Below are 23,436 nucleotides of genomic sequence, written 5' to 3' on the forward strand. Positions count from 1 at the left end.
TTGTATCATTTGAGTTTAGCACCAAAGCATACAGCAAAAGAAACATCCTGAAACAAAGCGGGAAAAAATTTTACAGGCACTGTTTCTGATATATATAAAGAACTCTATCAAATTTAAAAGAATATAAGTCATTCCTCAATTGATAAATGGTCAAAGGATATGATCAGACAATTTTCAGCTGATGAAATTGGAGCCATCTATAATTAGATAAAAAAGCTCTAAATTGCTATTGATTAAAGAAATGCAGCATCTCATACCTCTCAGATTGGTAAAGATGACAGGAAAGAATGATTTTAAATGTTGGAGGTAACATATGGGAATGCATTAGATATGGAAAAACTGGGAAACTAATGCATTGTTGGTGGAATTATGAAATTATTCAACTATTTCCAGAACAATTTGGAACTATGCCCAAAGGGCTATCAAACTTTACATACCCTTTGTCTCAGCAGTGCCATTACTGGCTCTGTATCTTAAGGAAATCTTAAAGGAGGAAAAAGGACCACAAGTTCAAAAAGTTTGTAGTAGTATAAAAGAATTGGAAAATGAGTAGATGCCTATCAATTGGGGAATGGCTGAACAAGTTATGGTATATGAAGGTGATGGAATATTATTGTTTTATAAAATATAAACAATCTGATTTTAGAAAGACTTGAAATATTTATATGAGCTGATGCTGAGAGAAACAATCAGAATCAGGAACACATAATAAGAGCAAGAATATGCAATGATCATCTATGAAAGACTTGGCTCTTTTCAGTGGTTCAGTGATCCAAAACAATCCCAATTAACTTTGTACAGAAAAAGAACTAAGGAAACAGAATGTAAATCAATATATATGTTCACTTCTTTTTCCTGGTTTTTTTATCTTTCCCATGGTTTTTCCTTTTTGCAATAATTTTTCTCTCTCAACATAATTCATAGATTAATGTGTATTAAAAATAAATAAGTTTACCAGGAAAAAAAAGAAACTTAAAATTGGTCTGAATCATTGGATCTCATGGGTGAGCTATGTACAAGGATATCTACATTGTATGGATATAAATGTTTCTGCCACATAAACTAGAAATGAATATCTATTTTTCTTTTGTAAGCTTCTAATTAACAAGAACCCATTAAATAATTAGGAAGTCCATTTCACTTGTATAGCTTAAATTATTAGGAAGTTATCTTTCATATAATCACCAGACATTCAAAAAACAGAAAGACAGGATTATTATCAAATATATCTGGCTGTATTACATTGAACTCCCTTCCATCAAACTTTATCTCTTTAACACTAGTTGCTATGATGATATTGTGCCTACAATACAGAAAATGCCAAAATGGAAGATGGATTAATTTTTCCAGTTGATTAAGGAGCTGGGGTAAATGGCCGGCAGCACATTACCTATCAGAACTTCAGTGGGAGTAATGGAAAGAGATAGCCAATTGCATGTGATTGGGAAAGTGTGTGGACTGGTCTTGGAGCAAGTTGAAAAAACAAGAGAAGGAAAATCCCATTTTATTCTGTTAATTAATAAATATTAGGAGAATGAAGGTAAAGATAATAGTATACTGGGTAGATTCTCTTTTTATGAGTACATATGGTTAAGGAATGCTCTTAGTGAGAAGGTGTGGGTAAGTTGCTATCTACATTGCTAGAAAGAATAAATATATTGGAGAGATCATGAATCTATCAGTGTACTGGATAATTCTAAATCTTGATGCACAGAAATGAACTATAGAATTGCAGCCCGAGAAATACTGAATATGAATAATTCAGGGAAGCATGGGAAGATTTACATGGACTGATGATATATTGAAGATAAACCAAGAAAATAATACAGACATACAGGGGTGGAGCCAAGAAGGTGGAGAGTAGACAGGTCTTTAGCTAAGCTCTTTCTGTCATCCCTCAGATCATCACTAGATCAAAACTCTGAACTGTTTTTGGAGTGTTAGAACTCCCAAATATTTAAAGTGTAACAAATTTTCAGCAGAAGATATTTTGGAAGAACTTCAGAAAAGGTCTGTTTCAATTGGGCATGGTTGGGGGAGGAGGGGGAGGAGGCAGTCAAGGGCAGGCACAGTGAAAGAACCCAGGGCAGTGAAATGTGAGCACACAGAGGAAACTACCAGGAGGCTCTTAGCTAAAATACAGAGGCATTGGCTATTCTGTCCTGATTGGGAGCCAGTAGATCATCAGACTAGCTGAGAAATCCAATGCAAATACAAAAGGCAAAATAGTGCACCTCTGAACCCTAGAATAACGTGGGAGTTGGCCAGGCCCACCCAGCACCAGAAGGAAATCAGCAGCACTGGCCCACGGCAGCATAAAGCTGTTGTCACTTGTAGGGGAAACTTGGGACAATCTTCCTTCTGCCCCAAGAGCAGACATCAACTTTTAAAAAGTGAGGGGGCAAAGCCAAGATAGTGGAGAAGACACACATGTCATTCTAAGTTTCCCTTCTACCCTCTCTACTAATTACCAAATTAAGCCTCAGAAATAGTGCTCGACTGGTGAAATCCATAAATATTGGGAGTACAACAAATTACTAGCTGAAAATAATCTGAAAGATCCCCAAGAAAAGGTTTGTCCTGATCAGCAGAAACAGGCCAGCATAGGCAGGGAGACAGAACCAGAGACTAGCACATTGAATGGACTAGGGAATGGACAGTCTCTGTAGGTGGAAAATTTGCAGGGAGGACTTTACCACAAATTGGCTCCTCTGCTTTAATTGCAAAGCAGTAGATCAGCAGAGAAGTTAAAGCCAAAAGTAGAGTACACTCCAAAAAAATACCAAAATCTAACAGGATCTGGCTACACCCACCCAGCACCGGAAGTGACTCAGCATAGACCACAGCACAGTTGTGCAGCCCCATTCTGCAGCACAGGGCTTTTGTCTGGGGCAGCCACAAATCTGCAGAAAGGGAGGGCTCTGCCCAGGGCAATAGAACTTCTGCAGCACAGCTGTGCTTCTCAGGGCAGGAACACTTCCAATGCAGGGGTCTTCCCAGGACAACCACTGATCTGCAGAGTGGGGTTCTGCCTGGGACAGTGACACTTTTGCTGGTCAGCTATTAGTCCCAGGGCAGCTGTTGATCCACAGCTCTTCTTCCCAGGGCAGTGACATTTCAGGTGTGGGGCTCTTCACAGAGCATTTCCGCAGCTTTGCCACTCTTAGCAGCCTGTTTGCAGGAGAGCTACTGTCCATATATCTATCCCTGTTCTGCAGAGGAAGCGGGGAACCTCCTTGCCCTGAAGGAGGACCCTAAGGGTGTTAAAAAATGAGTAAAAAAGCCAAGTATATGCTAACCATCAGTAGCTTCTATACAGAAAAGAGCAGGTTTTCAACCCTGAGGAGACTGATAGCAGACAGTCCCCAGAAAAAACCCCAAAGTGGGAAGTAATGCGATCCCCATCATATGAGGCTCTCCTAGAAGAAATTATAAAAGATCTTAAAAGAGAGCTAGAAGAAAAATGGAAAAAGGAAAGAGAAGCTCTGCAAGAGAGTACAGAAAAGATACATAATTCACTTAAAGAAAAATTTGATAAAGTGGAAAAAGAAAACAACTTCCTAAAATGTGAATAGGAAATGGTAGGATTTGTGAATTGGAAAAAGAAAACAACTCACTTAAAAAAAATAGTGAAATGGAAAAAAATCCATAGATCAAAGTAACTCATTTAGAAATTCCATTGGACATATACAAAAAGGAGTAAAAAAAAAAAAAAAAAAAGCTAATGAACAAAATAACTGAACAAAATAGAAAGCTAATGAACAAAATCAGAATCAAACAAATAGAAATGAATGATTCATTGAGACATCGAGAATCAGTCAAGCAAAACCAAATAGCAGACTTGAAAAATAGATGTAGGAGAGATAACCTGAGGATCATTGGACTGCCAGAAAATTATGATGAAAAAAAGAACCTAGACACTATTTTACAGGAAATCATCAAAGAGAACTGCCCAGAGGTAATAGAATCAGAAGGTAAAATAGGCATTGAAAAAATTCATCAAACACCATCTGAAAGAGATTCTAAAATTAAAAGTCCAAGGAATATTCTGGCTAAATTTCAGAATTATCAGACTAAGGGAAAAACATTACAAGCAGGCAGAAAAACAAAACAATTTAAATACCAAGGAGCCACAATAAGGGTTACTCAGGATCTAGCTGCTTACACATTAAAGGATCAAAGGGCCTGGAATATGATATTCTGAAAGGCAAAAGAACTTGGGATGCAGCCAAGAATAAACTACCCAGCTAAGCTGAGAATTTTTTTCCAGGGAAGAAGATGGACATTTAATGAAACAGGTGAATTCCATTTGTTTCTAATGAAAAAAAAAAAAAAACAGAGCTAAACAAACAAACAAAAAAATTGACCTCCAATTATAGGACTCAAGAGAAGCAGGAAAAGGTAAAAAGAATTCTTGAGAACTGTATTTGGACATACATAAAGAGTGCATATATAATTTGATTTTACTGATGTAATATAGAAAAGGGAAGTAGAAATGGAAAGGGGATAGTATCAGAAAAATCAGAATGAAAAGGGGAGATAAAAAGAAGGAAACTACATCCCACGAAGAGACAAAGGAAATCTACCATGTCTGAGGGAATTTGGGGGAGGGGGGGAAACATTGTGTGAATCTTACTCTCATCAGATTTGGCACAAAGAGAAAATAACTGACATATTTGCCTTACAGAGCAAATTCTCTCATCTCATTAAAAAGTGGGAGAGAAAATGTTTGTGGCAGCCCTGTTTGTAGTGGCTTGAAGCTGGAAAATGAAAGGATGTCCATCAATTGGAGAATGGTTGAGTAAATTGTGGTATATGAATGTTATGGAATATTACTGTTCTGTAAGGAATGACCAGCAGGATGATTACAGAGAGGACTGGCGAGACTTACATGAACTGATGCTGAATGAAATGAGCAGAACCAGGAGATCATTATAAACCTCAACAACGATACTGTTAGAGGATGTATTCTGATGGAAGTGGATCTCTTCAATAAAGAGAGACTTAATTGATCAAAGATGGACAGAAACAGCTACACCCAGAGAAAGAACACTGGGAGATGAATATAAACTGCTTGCATTTTTGTTTTTCTTCCTGGGTTATTTATACCTTCTGAATTCAATTCTCCCTGTGCAACAAGAAAACTGTTCAGTTCTGCACAGATATATTGTATCTAGTATATACTGTAACCCATTCAACATGTAAAGGACTGCTTGCCATCTGGGGGGAGGGGTGGAGGGAGGGAGGGGAAAAATTGGAACAGAAGTGAATGCACGGGATAAGGCTGTAAAAAATTACCCTGGCATACATTTTATCAATAAAAAGTAATTTAAAAAAAAAGTGGGAAAGTAAAAGGGAAAAGGAAAAGAGTAATAAGGGAAAGGTATAAGAAAGAGAAAGGGATTTGAAAAGGGTGGGGGGATTCTAAAGAGGGAAGGCTGCGTGAGGCAAGTTTAATATTGGGGAGGGAGGTAAGAGAGTTAAAAAAAAGAAAAGCATAATCTGGGGGTAATAAGATGGCAGGAAATACAGAATTAGTCATTTTAACCATAAATGTGAATGGGATGAACTCTTCCATAAAGCGGAGGCAGATAGCAGACTGGATCAAGAGCCAGAACCCAACAATATGTCGTTTACAAGAAACACATTTAAAGCAGGGGGATACATACAGAGTAAAGGTAAAAGACTGGAGCAGAATCTATTATGCTTCAGGTGAAGTAAAAAAATAGGGGTAGCCATCCTTATCTCAGATCAAGCAAAGCAAAAGTTGATCTAAATAAAAGAGATAAGGAAGGAAACTATCTTGCTAAAGGATAGCATAGGCAATGAAGCAATATCAATACTAAACATATATGCATCAAGTGGTATAGCATCTAGCTTCCTAAACAAGAAGTTAAGAGAATTGCAAGAAGAAATAGACAGCAAAACTATAATAGTGGGAGATCTCAACCTTTTACTCTCAGAACTAGATAAATTAAACCTCAAAACAAATAAGAAAGAAGTTAAAGAGGTAAATAGAATATTAGAAAAGTTAGGTATGATACATCTTTAGAGAAAACTGAAGGGAGACAGAAAGGAGTACATTTTCTTCTCAGCAGTTCATGGAGTCTATACAAAAATTGACCGTATATTAGGACATAAAGACTTCAAAATTAAATGCAGTAAGGCAGAAATAGTAAGTGCATTCTGTTCAGATCACGATGCAATAAAAACTACATTCAACAAAAAGCTAGGGATAAATAGACCAAAAAGTAATTGGAAACTAAATAATCTTATCCTAAAGAATGAACATAATTAATAATTTCACCCAAGAGAATTATAACAATGAGAAAACATACCAAAATTTGTGAGATGCAGCCAAAGCAGTAATAAGGGGAAAATTTATATCTTTAGAGGCTTACCTGAATAAAATAGAGAAAGAGAAACTTAAAAAGCTAGAAAAAGACCAAATTAAACCCCCCAATCAAATACCAAACTTGAAAATCTAAAATTAAAAGAAGAAATTGATAAAATTGAAAGTAAAAAAAAAAAAAACTTTTTGAATTGATAAATAAAACTAAGAGTTGGTTTTATGAAAAAAACAATAACATAGATAAACCTTTGGTAAATCTGATTAGAAAAAGGAAAGAAGAAAATCAAATTGTTAGTCTTAAAAATGAAAAGGGAGAACTTTCCACAAACAAAGAGGAAATTACAGCAATAATTAGAAGTTACTTTGCTCGACTTTATGATGAAACGGATGACCACCTTCAAAAATATAGGCTTTCTAGATTAACAGAAGAAGAATTGAATTGATTAAATAGTCCCACATTAGAAAAAGAAATAGAACAAACCATTAATCAACTCCCTTAGAAAAAATCCCCAGGACCAGATGGGTTTACATGTGAATTCTACCAAACATTTAAAGAACAATTAGCTTCAATGTTAAATAAACTCTTTGAAAAAATAGGGTTAAAGGAGTTCTACCAAATTCCTTTTATGACACAGACATGGTACTGATACATAAACCAGGTAAGTTGAAAACAGAGAAAGAAAATTATAGATCAATCTCCCTAATGAATATTGATGTTAAAATCTTAAAAAAATCTTAGCAAAAAGATTACAGAAAATCATTCCCAGGATAATACACTATGAACAAGTAGGATTTATACCAGGAATGCAGGGCTGGTTCAATGTTAGGAAAACTATTAGCATAATTGACTATATCAATAACCAAACAAACAAAAACCATATAATCATCTCAATAGATGCAGAAAAAGCATTTGATAAAATCCAACATCCATTCCTAATAAAAACACTTGAGAGTATAGGAATAAATGAACTTTTTCTTAAAATTGTCAGGAGCATATCTTTAAAACCATCAGTAAGCATCATATGCAATGGGAAAAAACTGAAACCTTTCCCAGTAAAATCTGGAGTGAAGCAAGGTTGCCCACTATCATCATTATTATTCAATATTGTATTAGAAACACTAGGCTCTGCAATAAGAGTTGAGAAAGAGATTAAAGGAATTAGAGTAGGCAATGAGGAAACCAAACTATCACTCTTTGCAGATGATATGATGGTATACTTAGGGAACCCCAGAGATTCTACTAAAAAGCTATTAGAAATAATTCATAATTTTAGTAAAGTTGAAGGATACAAAATAAACCCACATGTCATCAGCATTCTTATATGTTATCAATAAAATCCAACAGCAAGAGATAAAAAGAGAAATTCAAAATAACTGTCGATAGCATAAAATATTTGGGAATCTATCTACCAAAGAAAAATCAGGAATTATATGAGCAAAATTACCAAACACTTTCCACACAAATAAAGTCAGATTTAAATAATTTGAAAAATATTAAGTGCTCTTGGATAGGCCAAGCGAATATAATAAAGATGACAGTATTCCCTAAACTAATCTATTTATTTACTGCCATACCAATCAGACCCAAGAAACTATTTTAATGACCTAGAAAAAATAACAACAAAATTCAAAAAAATAAGAACAAAAAGTAAAGAATTTCAAGGGAATTAATGGAAAAAAAATCAAATGAAGGTGGCCTAGCTGTAACTGATCTAAAACTATATTATAAAGCAGCAGTCACCAAAACCATTTGGTATTGGCTAAGAAATAGATTAGTTGATCAGTGGAATAGGTTAGGTTCACAAGACAGAATAGTCATCTATAGCAATCTACTGTTTGACAAACGCAAAGCTTTCTTTTTCTAAAATGGGACTGCTTAGACTATTTACTTTGTCCTCTGTTAATCTGTGCAGGCTATATTTTTGAAGGTATTCTTCCATTTCATTTAAGTCACTATAACCAAGAAAAGATCAAAATGTGTCCCCAATTTAGGCAGAAAGAATGAGATCATAAATAAATTAGAGGAACATAGGATAGTTTACCTCTCAGACTTGTGGGAGGAGAAAGGAATTTGTGACCAAGGAAGAACTAGAGAGCATTATTGATCACAACATAGAAAAATTTGATTACATCAAATTAAAAAGCCTTTGTACAAACAAAACTAATGCAAACAAAATTAGAAGGGAAGCAACAACCTGGGAAAAGATTTTTACAGTTAAAGGTTCTGATAAAGGCCTCATTTCCAAAATATATTGAAAATTGATTCTAATTTATAAGAAATAAAGCCATTCTCCAATTGATAAATGGTCACAGGATATGAACAGACAATTTTCAGATGATGAAACTGAAACTATTTCCCTTCATAAGAAAGAGTGTTCCAAATCAATATTCATCAGAGAAATGCAAATTAAGACAACTCTGAGATACCACTACACACCTGTCAGATTGGCTAAGATGACAGGAAAAAATAATGATGAATGTTGGAGGGGATGTGGGAAAACTGGGCCGTTGATGCATTGTTGGTGGAGTTGTGAACAAATCCAACCATTCTGGAGAGCAATCCGGAATTATGCCCAAAATGTTATCAAACTGTGCAAAGTCAGCAGTGCTACTACTGGGCTTATATCCCAGAGAAATACTAAAGAAGGGAAAGGGACCTGTATGTGCCAAAATGTTTGTGGCGGCCCTCTTTGTAGTGGCTAGAACCTGGGAAATGAATGGATGCCCATTAATTGGAGAATGGTTGCATAAATTATGGTATATGAATGTTATGGAATATTATTGTTCTGTAAGAAATGACCAGCAGGATGAATACAGAGAAGCAGGGAGAGACTTACATGAACTAATTCTAAGCGAAATGAACAGAACCAGATCATTATATACTTCAACAACAATACTGTATGAAGATGAATTCTGATGGAACTAATTCAGGCCCAATTGATCAATGATGGACAGAAGCAGCTACATCCTGAGAAGGAACACTGGGAAATGAGTGTAAACTGTTTGCATTTTTGTTTTTCTTCCCAGGTTATTTTTACCTTCTGAATCCAATTCTCCCTGTGCAACAAGAGAACTGTTCAGTTCCACACACATATATTGTACCTAGGATATACTGTGACATATTTAACATGTATAAGACTGCTTGCCTTCTAAGGGAGGGGGGGAGGGAGGGAAGGTAAAAGTCAGAACAGAAGTGAGTGCAAGGAATGATGTTGTAAAAAATTACCCAGGCATATGTTTTGTCAAGAAAAAGTTATAATAAAAAAAATAAATTAAAAAAAAATCAGTAATAAGGAAGTTGAAAACAAGGATAGTATAGGGTTTAAAGTAAAAAGTTAATGAGTTCTGCTGGAAATTGAGTTGGGGAATGGTTGAATAAGTTATGAAATTTAATTATAATGGAATATTATTGTTCTATAAGAAATGATGAGCAGCCTGATTTCAGAAAAGCCTAGGAAAACTTATATGAACTGATGTCAAGTGAAGTGAGCAGATCAAAGAAGACATTGTACACAGTAACAATAAAGTTATTTTACAATAAAAAAAAAAGATGACAATACTACCTAAACTATTTATTTAGTGCTATACCAATCAAACTCCCCCCAAAACTTTTAATGATCTAGAAAAAATAACAACAATATTCATCTGGAAGAACAAAAGGTCGAGACTTCCAAGGGAACTAATGGAAAAAAAATCAAATGGAGGTGGCCTAGCTGTACCAGACCTAAAACTATATTATAAAGCAGCAGTTACCAAAAACCATTTGGTATTGGCTAAGAAATAGACCAGTTGATCAGTGGAATAGGTTAGGTTCACAGGACAAAACATTCAATAACTTTAATAGATTTTTAAACACTAGATTAGTGTTTAACAAACCCCCAAACCCCTGCTTTCAGTATAAGAACTCACTGTTTGACAAAAATTGCTGGGAGAATTGGAAATTAGTATGGCAGAAACTAGGCATTGACCCACACATAACACCATACTCCAAGATAAGGTCAAAATGGGTTCAGGATCTAGACGTAAAGAATGAAATTATGAATAAATTAGAAGAACATAGGATAGTTTACATCTCAGATCTGTGGAGGAGGAAGGAATTAGTGACCAAAGACAAACTAGAGATCATTATTGATCACAAAATAGAAAATTTTGATTATATCAAATTGAAAAGCTTTTGTACAAACAAAATTAATGCAGACAACATTAAAAGGGAAACAATAAGCTGGAAAACATTTTTACAGTCAATGGTTCTGACAAAGGCCTCATTCCAAAATATATAGAGAATTGACTCAAATTTATAAGAAATCAAGCCATTCTCCAAATGATAAATGGTCAAGGGATATGAGCAGACAATTTTCAGATGAAGAAATTGAAGCTATTTCTAATCATATGAAAAGGTTCTCTAAATCACTATGGAGGAGAGTAATACAAATTAAATCAACTCTGAGATACCACTACACACCTCTCCAATTGGCTAGGATGACAGAAAAAGATAATGGTGAATGTTGGAGAGTATGTGGGAAAACTGTGACACTGATACATTGTTGGTGGAATTGGAATATATCCAGCCATTCTGAAGAGCAATTTGGAAATATGCTCAAAAAGTTATCAAACTGTGCATACCCTTTGATCCAGCAATGTTACTACTGGGCCCAAAGAAATCTTAAAGAAGGGAAAGGGGCGTGTATGTGCAAAAATGTTTGTGGTAGCCCTCTTTGTAGTGGCTAGAAAATGGAAACTAAGTGGATGCCCATCAATTGGAGAATGGTTGAATAAATTGTGGTATATGAATGTTATGGAATATTATTGTTCTGTAAGAAATGACCAACAGGATGATTTCAGAGAGGCCTGGAGAGACTTATATAAACTAATTCTGAATGAAAAGAGCAAGACCAGCATTTGATGATCAATTCTGATGGATGTGACTCTCTTCAACAATGAAATGAACCAATCCAGTTTCATTTGTTTAATAATGAACAGAACCAGCTACACCCACAGAAATTATTCTAGGAAATGAGTGTGAAACACTACATAGCATTCCCAATCCCTCTATTTTTGTCTGTCCTTCACAGGTTAATTGTACATTATTTCAAAGTCCGATTCTTCTTGGGCAGCATAATAACTATATGGATATGTATACTTATATTGTATTTAATATATACTTTAACATATTTAACATGTATTGGTCTACCTGCCATCTAGGGGAAGGGGTGGAGCGAAGGAGGGGAAAAATTGAAAGAAAAGGTTTTGCAATTGTCAACCCTGAAAAATTACCTATTCATATATCTTGTAAATAAAAAGCTATAATAAAAAAAATTAAAAATAATAACAAATAAAAAAATGAGCAAAAAAGTAAAAAGAACTTTCACCATGGATAGCTTTTATAGAGAAAGAGAACAGATCTCAAACCCTGAGGATCCTACAAGCAAATCATCTCCAACTGAAGGTAATATGAGTTGGTCCCCATCTCATAAGGTTCTCTTAGAACAATGCAAAAAGCGTCTTAAAAGAGAGTTAGAAGAAAAATAGGGAAAGGAAATGAGAACTTTACAAGAAATTTTGGAGAAGAAAACACAGAAATTAGCTGAAGAAAACTTGAAAATAGATTTAGTGAAATGGGAAAACATATAATACCTTACAAAAGAGATTTGAAAAAGAAACCAACTCATTGGAAAAAAAAAATTGTGGAATAGGAAAAAAAAAATCCAATGACCAAAACAACTCATAATAAAATCCAATTGGCCAAATGCAAAAAGAGATTTTTAAAAAGCTAACTAAAGAAAATAATTTAGTAAAAATTGGAATTGAACAAATGGAAGTGAATGACTCAATAAGACATCAAGATAAATAAAAATAAAACAAAAAAGAAAAAGAAAAAGAAAAAAAAAAACTAGAAGGAAATATAAAATACCCCTTTGGAAAAACAGCTGACCTGGAAAATACATCCAGGAGAAGCAATCTAAAAATTATTGGAGTACCCGAAAACCATGATTTAAAAAAGAGCTTTGATAATATCTTTCAGGAAATCATCAAGGAAAACTGCCCTCATGGCCTAGGACTAGAGGATAAAATAGCCATTGAAAGAATTCACCAAACACCATCTGAAAAAGACCTCAAAATGAAAATTCCAAGGAATATCATGGCTAAATTTCTGAATTATCAGGTCAAGGAGAAAATATTCCAAGAAGACAGAAAGAAACAATCCAAATATTGAGAAGCAACAATCAAGATTACCCAAGACCTACCAGTTCTCATTTTAAAAGATTGAAGGGCATGGGATCTGATATTCCAAAAGGGAAAAGAACTTGGATTATAGCTAAGAATCAACTATCTAGCAAAATTAAGCATTATCTTTTATGGGGGAAATAAACGTTCAATGAAATAGGCAAATTTAATTTATTTCTGATGGAAAGACAAGAGCTGAATGGAAAATTTGGTCTTCAAATACAGAATTCAAGAGAAGTATAAAAAGATAAAAAAGGAAAGAAAAAAACAATTTTCTTTTAAAATTAAAAACGTCCCTAAATGAGAAGATGATATGTTTAACTCTTGACATCTGTTTCTGTAATGGGTATACTTAGAGGGTGTAGGTATAATTTGATTTTTTGTGATGATATAAAAAGAAACTAGAGGAGGAAAGAAGATTCTACTGGAGACGAGGAAAATAAAGTTAAAATGGGGCAAATATCTCTTTAATAGGCAAAAAAAAGACCTATTACACAGTTGAGGGAAAGAAGGGAGGGGGATGAGCATTGTGTAAATCTTAACTCTCATCAGATTTGGCTTAAAGAGAGAATATCAGACATATTTAGCATCACAGAGAATCTTGTCTCACCCTGTAGAGAAATAAGAAGAGAAAGCCTAAAGGGAAAAGAAAAGAGGATGCTAATAGGAAGGGAGAACAGAAGTAAAAAGGAAAAGGTTTAAAAAAGGAGGAAGAGCTATGAAAGGGAAGGGATATTTGAGGGAGATGGTAGTCAGAAGCTAAATACAAGGCAGGAAGGAAAGGGGAAAAGAAAAGAAAAAAATATATAATTTGAGGAAAACAAGTTGACAGGAAATACAGACTTAGTAATTTTAACTGTGAATGTGAATGAAATGAACTCTCTCATAAAATGAAAGCAGATAGCAGAGTGGATTAAAAGCCAGAATCCTACAATATGTTATTTACCAAAAAAAAAAAAAAAAAAAAAAAAAAAAGTAAAGGGAAAAGACTGGAGTAGAATCTGTTATTCTTCAGCTGAAGTTAAAAAAAAAAAAACAAAACAAAACAGGGGTAGTAATCCTGATCTCAGATCACACAAAAACCGTAATAGATATAATCAAAAGAGAAAAAGAAAGAATGAAACTATATCTTACTAAAGGACATCATAGATAATGAAATATAATCAATACTAAACATATATGCACCAAGGGATATAGCACTTAATGTCTTAGAGGAGAAGTTAAGAAAGTTGCAAGAAGAATTAGAGAGCAAAACTATATTAATGATATATCTCAATTTTGCTCTCTCAGAACTAGATAAATCAAACCACAAAATAAATAAGAAAGAAATTAAGGAGATAAATGGAATTTTAGAAAAGTTAAGTATGTTAAACTTTTGGAAAAAATTGAATGGAGACAAAAAGGAATACACTTTTTTTCAGCAGTACATATAACGTATATAAAAATTGACCAAATATTAAGGGTATAAAAAACTCAAAATCAAATGAATAAAATCAGAAATGCCTTTTCAGATTATGATGAAATAAAAATTATATGCAATAAAAAGCCAGGGGAAAATAGACCAAAATTAATTGGAAATGAAATAATCTTATCCTAAAAAATGAGTGGGTAAAATAGCAAATCACAGACACAATCAATAATTTCATCCAAGAAAATGAAAATGATTACATTAATTTTATTGTAATGTAAACATTATAATAATGTAATTATTGTCATTCTGTAACAATACATCCAAATTTATGGAGAGCAGCAAAAGCAGTTCTTAGGGGAAGTTTTAGATCTCTAGATGCTTACTTGCATAAAATAGAGAAAGAGAAGATGAATGAATTGGACATGCAACTAAAAAAGCTAGAGAAAGAAAAATTAAAACCCCCAACTAAATACCAAATTTAAAATTCTGTAAATAATAGGGATTAATAAAATTGAAGGTTAAAAAAACTATTGAACTAATAAACAAAACTAAGAGTTGTTTTTTATGAAAAAACTCACAAAATAGATAAGTTGTAGTTAATTGGATTAAAAAAGGAAAGAAGAAAATCAAATCATTAGTATCAAAAAAGAAAAGGGAGAACTTTCCACCAATGAAGAAGAAATAAGATAAAAAATCAGTAGTTATTTTGCCCGGCTATTTGTCAATACATTTAATAATCTAAGTGAAATGGAGGAAAATATAGATTGACCAGATGAACAGAAGAGAAAAGAAATTATTTAAAATTTTAGAAAACTAAATAGAAGAACTTATTAATCAACTCCCTTAGAACTAATCTCCAAGGCCATGGAGATTACATGTGAATTATACCAAATATTTTAAAATTATTATTATAACTTTTTATTTACAAGATATATGCATAGGTAATTTTTCAGCATTGACAGTTGCAAATCCTTTTGTTCCAATTTTTTCCTTCCTTCTCCCCCACCCCTTCCCCCAGATGGTAGGTTGACCAATACATGTTAAATATGTTAAAGTATAAGTTAAATACAATATATGTATATATGTCCAAACAGTTATTTTACTGTATAAAAAGAATTGGACTTTGAAATAGTGTACAATTAGCCTGTGAAGGAAATCAAAAATGCAGGCAGACAAAAATAGAAGGATTGGGAATGCTATGTAGTTCATAGTCATTTCCCAGAATTCTTTCCCTGGGTGTAACTGGTTCAGTTTATCACTGCTCTATTGGAACTGATTTGGTTCATATCATTGTTGAAGAGGGCCATGTCCATCAGAATTGATCATCATGTAGTATTGTTGTTGGAGTATATAATGATCTTCTGGTTCTGCTCATTTCACTCAGCATCAGTTCATGTAAGTCTCTCCAGGCCTTTATGAAATCATCCTGTTGGTCATTTCTTACAGAACAATATTATTCCATAATATTCATATACCACAATTATTCAGCCATTCTCCAATTGATGGGAATCCACTCGGTTTCCAGTTTCTGGCCACTACAAAGGGGGCTGCCACAAACATTCTTGCACATACAAGTACTTTTCCTTCTTTAAAATCTCCTTCTTAAAATCTCTATAAGCCCAGTAGTAACACTACTGGGTCAAAGGGTATGCACAGTTTGATAGCTTTTTGAGCATATATACCAAACATTTAAAGAACATTTAATTCCAATGTAATGCAAACTATTTGGAAAAATAGAGAAAGAAGGAATTCTAGAAAATTCCTTTTATGACACAAACATAGGTGAAAGCAGAGAAAGAAATTTATAGACAAATTTCCCTAATGAATATTGCTGAAAAAATGCTGAATAAAATATTAATAGGTAGGGTGAAAACAGAGAAAGAAATTTATAGACAAATTTCCCTAATGAATATTGCTGGAAAATGCTGAATAAAATATTAATAAAGAAATCACAGCAAGTTATATTTAGGATAATATACTATGACCAAGTAGGATTTATATCAGGAATTCAGGGCTGATTCAATACTAGGAAAACCATTAGCATAATTGAATATATCAATAAGCAAACTAGAAAAAAACAAATGATTATCTCAATAGATGCACAAAAAGCATTTGACACAATCCAATACCCATTCCTATTAAAAAACACTAAAGAACATATGAATAAATGTAGTTTTCCTTAAAATAATCAGTAGCATCTGTTTAAAACCACTAGCAAACATCATATGTAACAGGGATAAACTAGAACCATTCCCAATAAAATAGGGAGTGAAACAAGGTTGTCCACTATTACCATTACTATGCCATGTTGTATTAGAATTTTAGCTTTGACAATAGCAGAAGAAAAAGAAATTAAAGAATGAGAGTAGATAATGAAGAAATCTTTTTATCATTCTTTGTAGATGATATGATAGTATATTTAGAGAACCCAAGAGAATCGACTAATCCAGTACTAAAAACAATTCACAACTTTAACAAAATTGCAGGATACAAAATAAATCCATATAAATCATTAACATTTTTATATATTACCAACAAAGTCCATTAGTAAGAGATACAAAAAAAAATTCCATTTAAAATAACTGTCAATAATATAAACTATTAGGGAATCTACCTTCCAAGTAAGTATGAACATAATTGCAAAACACTTTCCTCACAAATAAAGTCAGATTTAATCAACTGGAAAAATATCAAGTACTCATGGGTAGGCTGAGCGAATATAATAATAATGACAATGCTACCTAAGTTAATTTACTTACTCAGTTCCATATCAATCAAACTCCCAATAAATTGTTTTACAGAGCTAGAAAAAATAATAACAAAGTCCATTTGGAAGAATGAATGGTCAAGAATTTCAAGGGAATTAATGAAAAAAATGCAAATGAAGTTAATCTATCTGTACCAGACCTAAAACTATATTATAAAGCAATGATCATCAAAACAATTTGTTACTTGATCAGAAATAGAGCAGTCAATCAGTGGAATAAGTTAGGTTCACAGGACCAAATAGTCGACTATAGTAATCTAGTGTTTGACAAACCCAAGGGCCACAGCTTTTGGGATAAGAACTCACTATTTGACAAAAATTTCTAGAAAAAATTAGGAATTAATATAGCAGAAATGAGGCATTGACCCACACCTAACATTTTATACCAAAATAAAGTTGAAATGGGTTCATGATTTAGACATAGAGTGATATTATAGGCAATTTAGAAGAACAAAGGATAGTTTACTTTTCAAATCTGTGGAGAAGGAAGGAATTTGTGGCCAAGGAAGAATTGGAGTACATTATTGAATACAAAAATGATAATTTTGATTATATTAAGTTAAAAAGGTTTTGTACAAACCAAACCAATGCAGACAAGATCAGATGGGAAACAATCAACTGGGGGAAAAGATTTTACAATAGTGAATTGACTCAAATTTATAAGAATTCAAGCCATTCTTCAATTCATACATGGTTAAAAGATATGAACAATTTTCCAGTGAAGAAATTGAAATTATTTTTAGTCATATGAAAAGGTGCTCAAATCACTATTGATCAGAGAAATGCAAATTAAGATAACCCTGAGATACCACTACACACCTCTCATATTGGCAAAGATGAACTTATGCATTATTGGTGGAATTGTGAACTGATTCAAACATTCTGGAGAGCAGTTTGGAACTGTGACAAAAGTGCTATCAAACTGTGCATACCCTTTGATCCAGCAGTGTTTCTGCTGGGTTTGTATCCCAAAGAGATCATAAAGGAGAGAAAAGGACCCATATGAGCAAAAACATTTTTGGCAGCCCTTTTTGTAATGGCAGGAAACTAGAAACTGAGTGGATGCCCATCTGTTGGAAAATGGCTGAATAAGTTATGGTATATGGATGTTATAGAATATTTTTGCTCTATAAGAAGTAAATCAGTAGGATGATTTCAGAGAGGCCTGGAGAGACTTCCATGAACTGAGGCTGAGTGAAGTGAGCAGAATCATGAGATCATTGTACATGGCAACAGCAAAATTATACATAATCAATTCTGATAGCTATGGCTTTTTCCATAATGAGATGATTCAGACCAGTTCCAATGATCTTGTGATGAAGAGACTGCACCCAGAGAGAGGACTGTGGGAATTGAATGTTGATCACAACATAGTATTTTCACTCTTTTTGTTGTTGTTTGCTTGCATTTTGTTTTTGATCTGATTTTTCTTGGGCATCATGATAACTGTGAAACTATATATAGAAGAATTATACATGTTTAACATATACTGGATTACTTCCCTTTTAGGGGGATATAGGGGAATGAAGGGAAAAATATGGAACACAAGGTTTTGAAGGTTGATTGTTGAAAATTATCCATGCATATGTTTTGAAAATAAAAAAAAAAACTTCAGTTAAAAATTAATAATAATATAGGTATACCTTAAAGATATTATAGGTTCAGTTCCAGACTACTGCGATACAACAAATATCTTCTTCCTTTCTCAGGGGACATGGAGAGGATGAGACAAAAAAGTTCAGTGACTTGTCCATGTCACACAGCTAGGAAATGTTAAGTGTCTGAGGCCAGATTTAAATTCAAGTCTTTCTGACTCTACAACTGGACTTCTATTTAGGATACCATCTAACTGTACAAATATCACAGTAAGGTGGATTATGCATTTCTTGTTTCTCAATACATACAAAAGTTATGTTGGCACTATACTTTGATCTAGTAAGAATGCAAAAATATTATGTCTAAATATATGTATGTAATGTAAAAATGTTTTATTTCCCCCCCAAAAAATGTCATTATCTGAGCCTTCAGTGAGTTATAATCTTCGTAGAGAGTCTTGCCTTGAAGTTTATGTCTCCTGACTGATCAGAGTGATGATTGATGATGGTTAAGGTGACTGCAGCAATTTATTTAAATAAGAGAGCAATGAAGTTGGCCCCATTATTGAATCTTCCTTTCACTTGAACACTTAGAAATCATTTTGTAGGTTTATTAATTGGTCTACCATCTAATTGTTGTGTCTCAAGGAATAGGAAGGCAGCAAACACAACATTTATTGGTTAGTTTTGTCTTCTCATATGGTGTGGTTCATGGTATTCAAACACAGTTACAATAGAAGCATCAAAGATCATTTATCACAAATCATCCTTATAGATAAAATAATAATGAAAGAGTTTGAAATAGCTTGACAATTACCAAAATATAGCACTGAGACATGAAGTGAAGATATGTTATTAGATAAATGATGCCAAAATATCTTATTGATGTGGAGTTGCCATAAACTTTCAATTTGTAAGATATGCCATATCTGGGAAGTGCATTAAAGCAAAGTAGAATAAAATGAAGTATACCCATTACTACAATAATAAAAATGAAAGGAACAAAAAATCCTGAATATTGTATAACTATAATGATCAAAGCTTGATCCTATAGAAGATGTGAGGAAACCCAACCCACTTTTTCCTTCATAAATGTAAGAGATTGTGGGCATAGAAAATTTAATGGGCTGTCATAATGTAGATATGTCACCTAGTTTTACCTAAATGTTTCCTTTTTTGTCCTTTATTAGAATTTGTGGTTCTGTGTGAAGACGGGAGGAAAGATATGAAAATGGTGTGAAAATATAACAAACAAAAATGAGGGGAATAAACCATTAAATATGTTTGCAAACCAAAATATAATGCAGTAATGACCTTCATGGTACCAATCTTTATGGGCTTGCTATTCTTATTCAGTATTCAAACAATTACTAGGAAAGCAAAATTGTCACTTATTAGAGGAAAACTCACAAAATATCCTGGCAGTGAAATACTAAAGAGAAATGGGCCATTAGTAAATCAGAATAATGAAATGTAAGTCATATGCTTTATAGTGTTTCAACATAGATCCTTTTCCTCAAAATCATCAAATAGCTAATATCTAAGCTGAATTTGTTTTATAACATGACTCAATTCATTTAGGAATACCTGCTGTAATAACCCTATTACAGAAAACCTTAGTGAAGTTCTATATTCATAGCTGGAAGGCTCCCTGAGAGGTTCTTTAACATCTCTTTAACTAATACTTCTCAGACTGAATAATCTAACCTTTACTAAATGCCATCAGAGAATGCTTTGGCATGGCTTCTTTCCATAATTTAGGACTCTGTTTCATATTAGGGTATCTTCAAGTTAATCTATAAACCCTCAAAGATGCTTTAATTTCATCTTGTTTCTTTCCCTGTTTCTTTTTCTTTTTATGTTTTGGCTCAGCCCTCTGATTGTAGGAAATTCTCATACCATTGCCAATAGGCCATAGTTCTAGGGTTTTATAGTCTTAAAATTTTGTCTAGGTTCACTGACATATTAAATGACTAGCCAACGCCACAAAGTCAATAAGAGTAGGAGCCATGACAAACCAAGGTCTTCCTGAATAAAAGGCTGCCTTTTTGTCCATCATTAAATACCATCTCTTTTTCTTGCACAGCAGTTCAAATGGTAAAAAAGCTGCATTCTATCAACATAGAAAACTGTTCAATGTTTGGTGATTCCTGAACAAATTTATTTATTTTTCTGATTTCATTTTTTAAAAATTCTGGTTATGTATGTAATGAGGGTTGATTAAAGGGCATTGTGGATGTTCCAAAGGCTGAGATTTCATAGAGCAGTCACTCCTTTATATATTTCTAAAAGAGAGGCTTAAAGACCAATTCTTTCATTTTATGAAGGGAAACTTTTCAAGAAAAACCTCTCAGTGAGTAGAACCAAGAGTACATTGTACACAGCAACAAGATTATTTGATGATCAATTCTGATGGATGTGACTCTTTTCAACAACAAGGTGATTCAGGTCAATACCAATATGATGGAGAGAACAATTTGCATCCAGAAAAAGTATTATGGGGATTGAATGTGGATCACAACATAGTATTTTGTACTTTTTGTTGTTTTTTTGCTTGTGTTCTTTCTAATTTTTCCAATTTTGATCTGATTTTTCTTGTGCAGCATGATAAATGGGGAAATATGTATAGAATAATTGTACATGTTTAACGTGTATTGAATTATTTGCTGTCTAAAAGGGGATGAAGGAATGGGAAGGAGAAAATTTTGGAACAAAAGATTTTTGCAAGGCTAAATGATGTAAATTATCTTTGCATATATTTTGAAAGTAAAAAGCTTTTATTTAAAAAAGTAAATATCTTAATTATTACAGTAGGCTAGTATAATATAACCAGTTTCATCATCTAAAGATTCCATGTCTGTATAGTCTCCATCATGACTCCAAGCTTTGGGAGTACTACTTTTGTGTGTTTCTGTCTTCACTTCTTTCAATGATAGCAAACTTTGGGCTCTCAAAACATAAATGCTTTACAGAGGAGTGTATAGAAGACTGATTAACTGCAATGACAGATCATGTTTCTTCTATTTGTATAGCAAATAATAGGAAAAATAAATTTCTGGGAGCACAAGTTTAAGATCTATTTCATGTGAATATGACTGATATTTCTCATCTTGATAGATGGATAAATTATATTCACAGAGGAATTATGTTGAATTAAATATTCCTTTAATCAACTTTATGTAAGAATTTCACAGATTTGTAACAGAAGGTAAGTTTGAGTTTGAGTTTTTCTCTTATCTGCCAACCCAACAGATTGGTGTTCTGGGCATAAAATTCAGGGTAAAAAAACATGGAATCAAATATTGTAAATAAGAAAAACAAAATTTTTCTAATTTCCAAGACTCATGTGTAATTTCCCAGAACTAAACCATGGGGATTTTATTTCTGGGAGCTTGTAGTAAGTAGAAGTTGTACATTTTATTGCCATCCATCTCTCTTTCCAGGCAAATTTAATATAAGCAGTCCATGATTTACCTTCAGTACACTTCATTTAGGAGAAAAATGGCTACTCTATAATAGCTGCCCAAACAATATGGTCTGATGGCCACAAAAACTCCCTATGCTTCTCATCCACATGACTTTGAATTTCTCTTTTCTCACAGTCTATACTTAACAAGGGAAACACAAACATATATGGATATACACAAAATATGTAGGCAGAAGACAAAGCATTACTTTAGAGGGGAGGGAATTATTACCTCATGAGCCCAGAAAAGGCCCCATGGAGAAAACAAAGGATTATCAAAATTGCAAGGAATCAAGACTCCAATATACTGAGCTGAGAAGGGAGAGCATTCCAAGAATTGAAATGCAAATGCATAGAAATTGATTAAAGAGTATTGTATATGAGATACAATAAATAAGCCAGTATAGCTGGATCATAGTGTGTAATGGAAGATATTATAAGACTCGGAACTAAAAAGGAGAGAGGTCATAAAGATCAAATGAGATTCAATGCTCTATGTAGATTTAGATGCAGGTGTAACATTTCATTCACCTCACCTAAATTAGATGAAAAGAGAGAGGGAGAAAGGAAGGAAAGAAGGAAGGAAGGAAAGAAGGAAGAAAGGAAGAAAGAAGGAAGGAAGGAAGGAAGGAAGGAAGGAAGGAAGGAAGGAAGGAAGGAAGGAAGGAAGGAAGGAAGGAAGGAAGGAAGGAAGAAAGGAAGGAAGGAAGGAAGAAAGGAAGGAAGAAAGAAGGAAGGAAGGAAGAAAGGAAAGAGGGAGGGAGCAAAGGAGGAAAAGAGGGAGGGATGAAAGAAGGAAAGGAGGGAAGGAAGGAGGGAGGGAAGGAAGGAAGAAGGGAGAGAGGGAGGGAGGGAGGGAGGGAGGGAGGAAGTGAAGAAAGGCAGGAGGGAGGGAGGGAAGGAAGGAAAGGATAGAAAAGAAAGGACTAGGAAGTTAGGTAAATAAATTCTATTGCACTATTTTATGAGTGAACTTGTTTCATTATTGAACAGGACTGTTAGAAAGTGCTTCCTTACAGAGTTAAAATATACCTCACTTTATCTTTCAGATCGGTCCTTGTTCTATCCTGTAAATAAAGAGAACAAATCTTTTCCTGTTCCTTATAACCCATATATAAAAAAGGGTAATTGAGAAATCTACACCTAGAACCCCCATAATCTTTTCTTGGAACAATTGATTCTCCCCCATCAGTTCAAAATATCCATTCTCTATCAACCTTAATCTCCTTCCCCTATTCACAAAGGATGTTGGTCCTGAAATTTCAAACTGTGATTCAAAACTAATTTATCTATAAAACATTATTTTTATTCTTTTGAAAAATAATCAAAATATTCAACTAGGAATACTATGTTTAAAGTTCATTATGAATTAATAAAGCTTTTGTGGGCTGCCAGGAGAAATCTAGCTATCCTTTGTGAGATTTTTAAAAAAATTTAATTTAATAGTAGATCATTTTTCCAATTACATGTAAAAATGTTTTCCAACATTCATTTTTGTAAGATTTTAAGTTAAAATTTTTCTTCCTCTTGCCTTTAACTCTTCATCTCTTCAATATAACAAGAAATCTGATGTTATATATGTGCAATTATGTTTAACATATTTCCATGAGTCATGTTGGG

Source organism: Antechinus flavipes, chromosome 3, assembly GCF_016432865.1.
Source record: "Antechinus flavipes isolate AdamAnt ecotype Samford, QLD, Australia chromosome 3, AdamAnt_v2, whole genome shotgun sequence".
Lineage (NCBI taxonomy): Eukaryota > Metazoa > Chordata > Mammalia > Dasyuromorphia > Dasyuridae > Antechinus > Antechinus flavipes.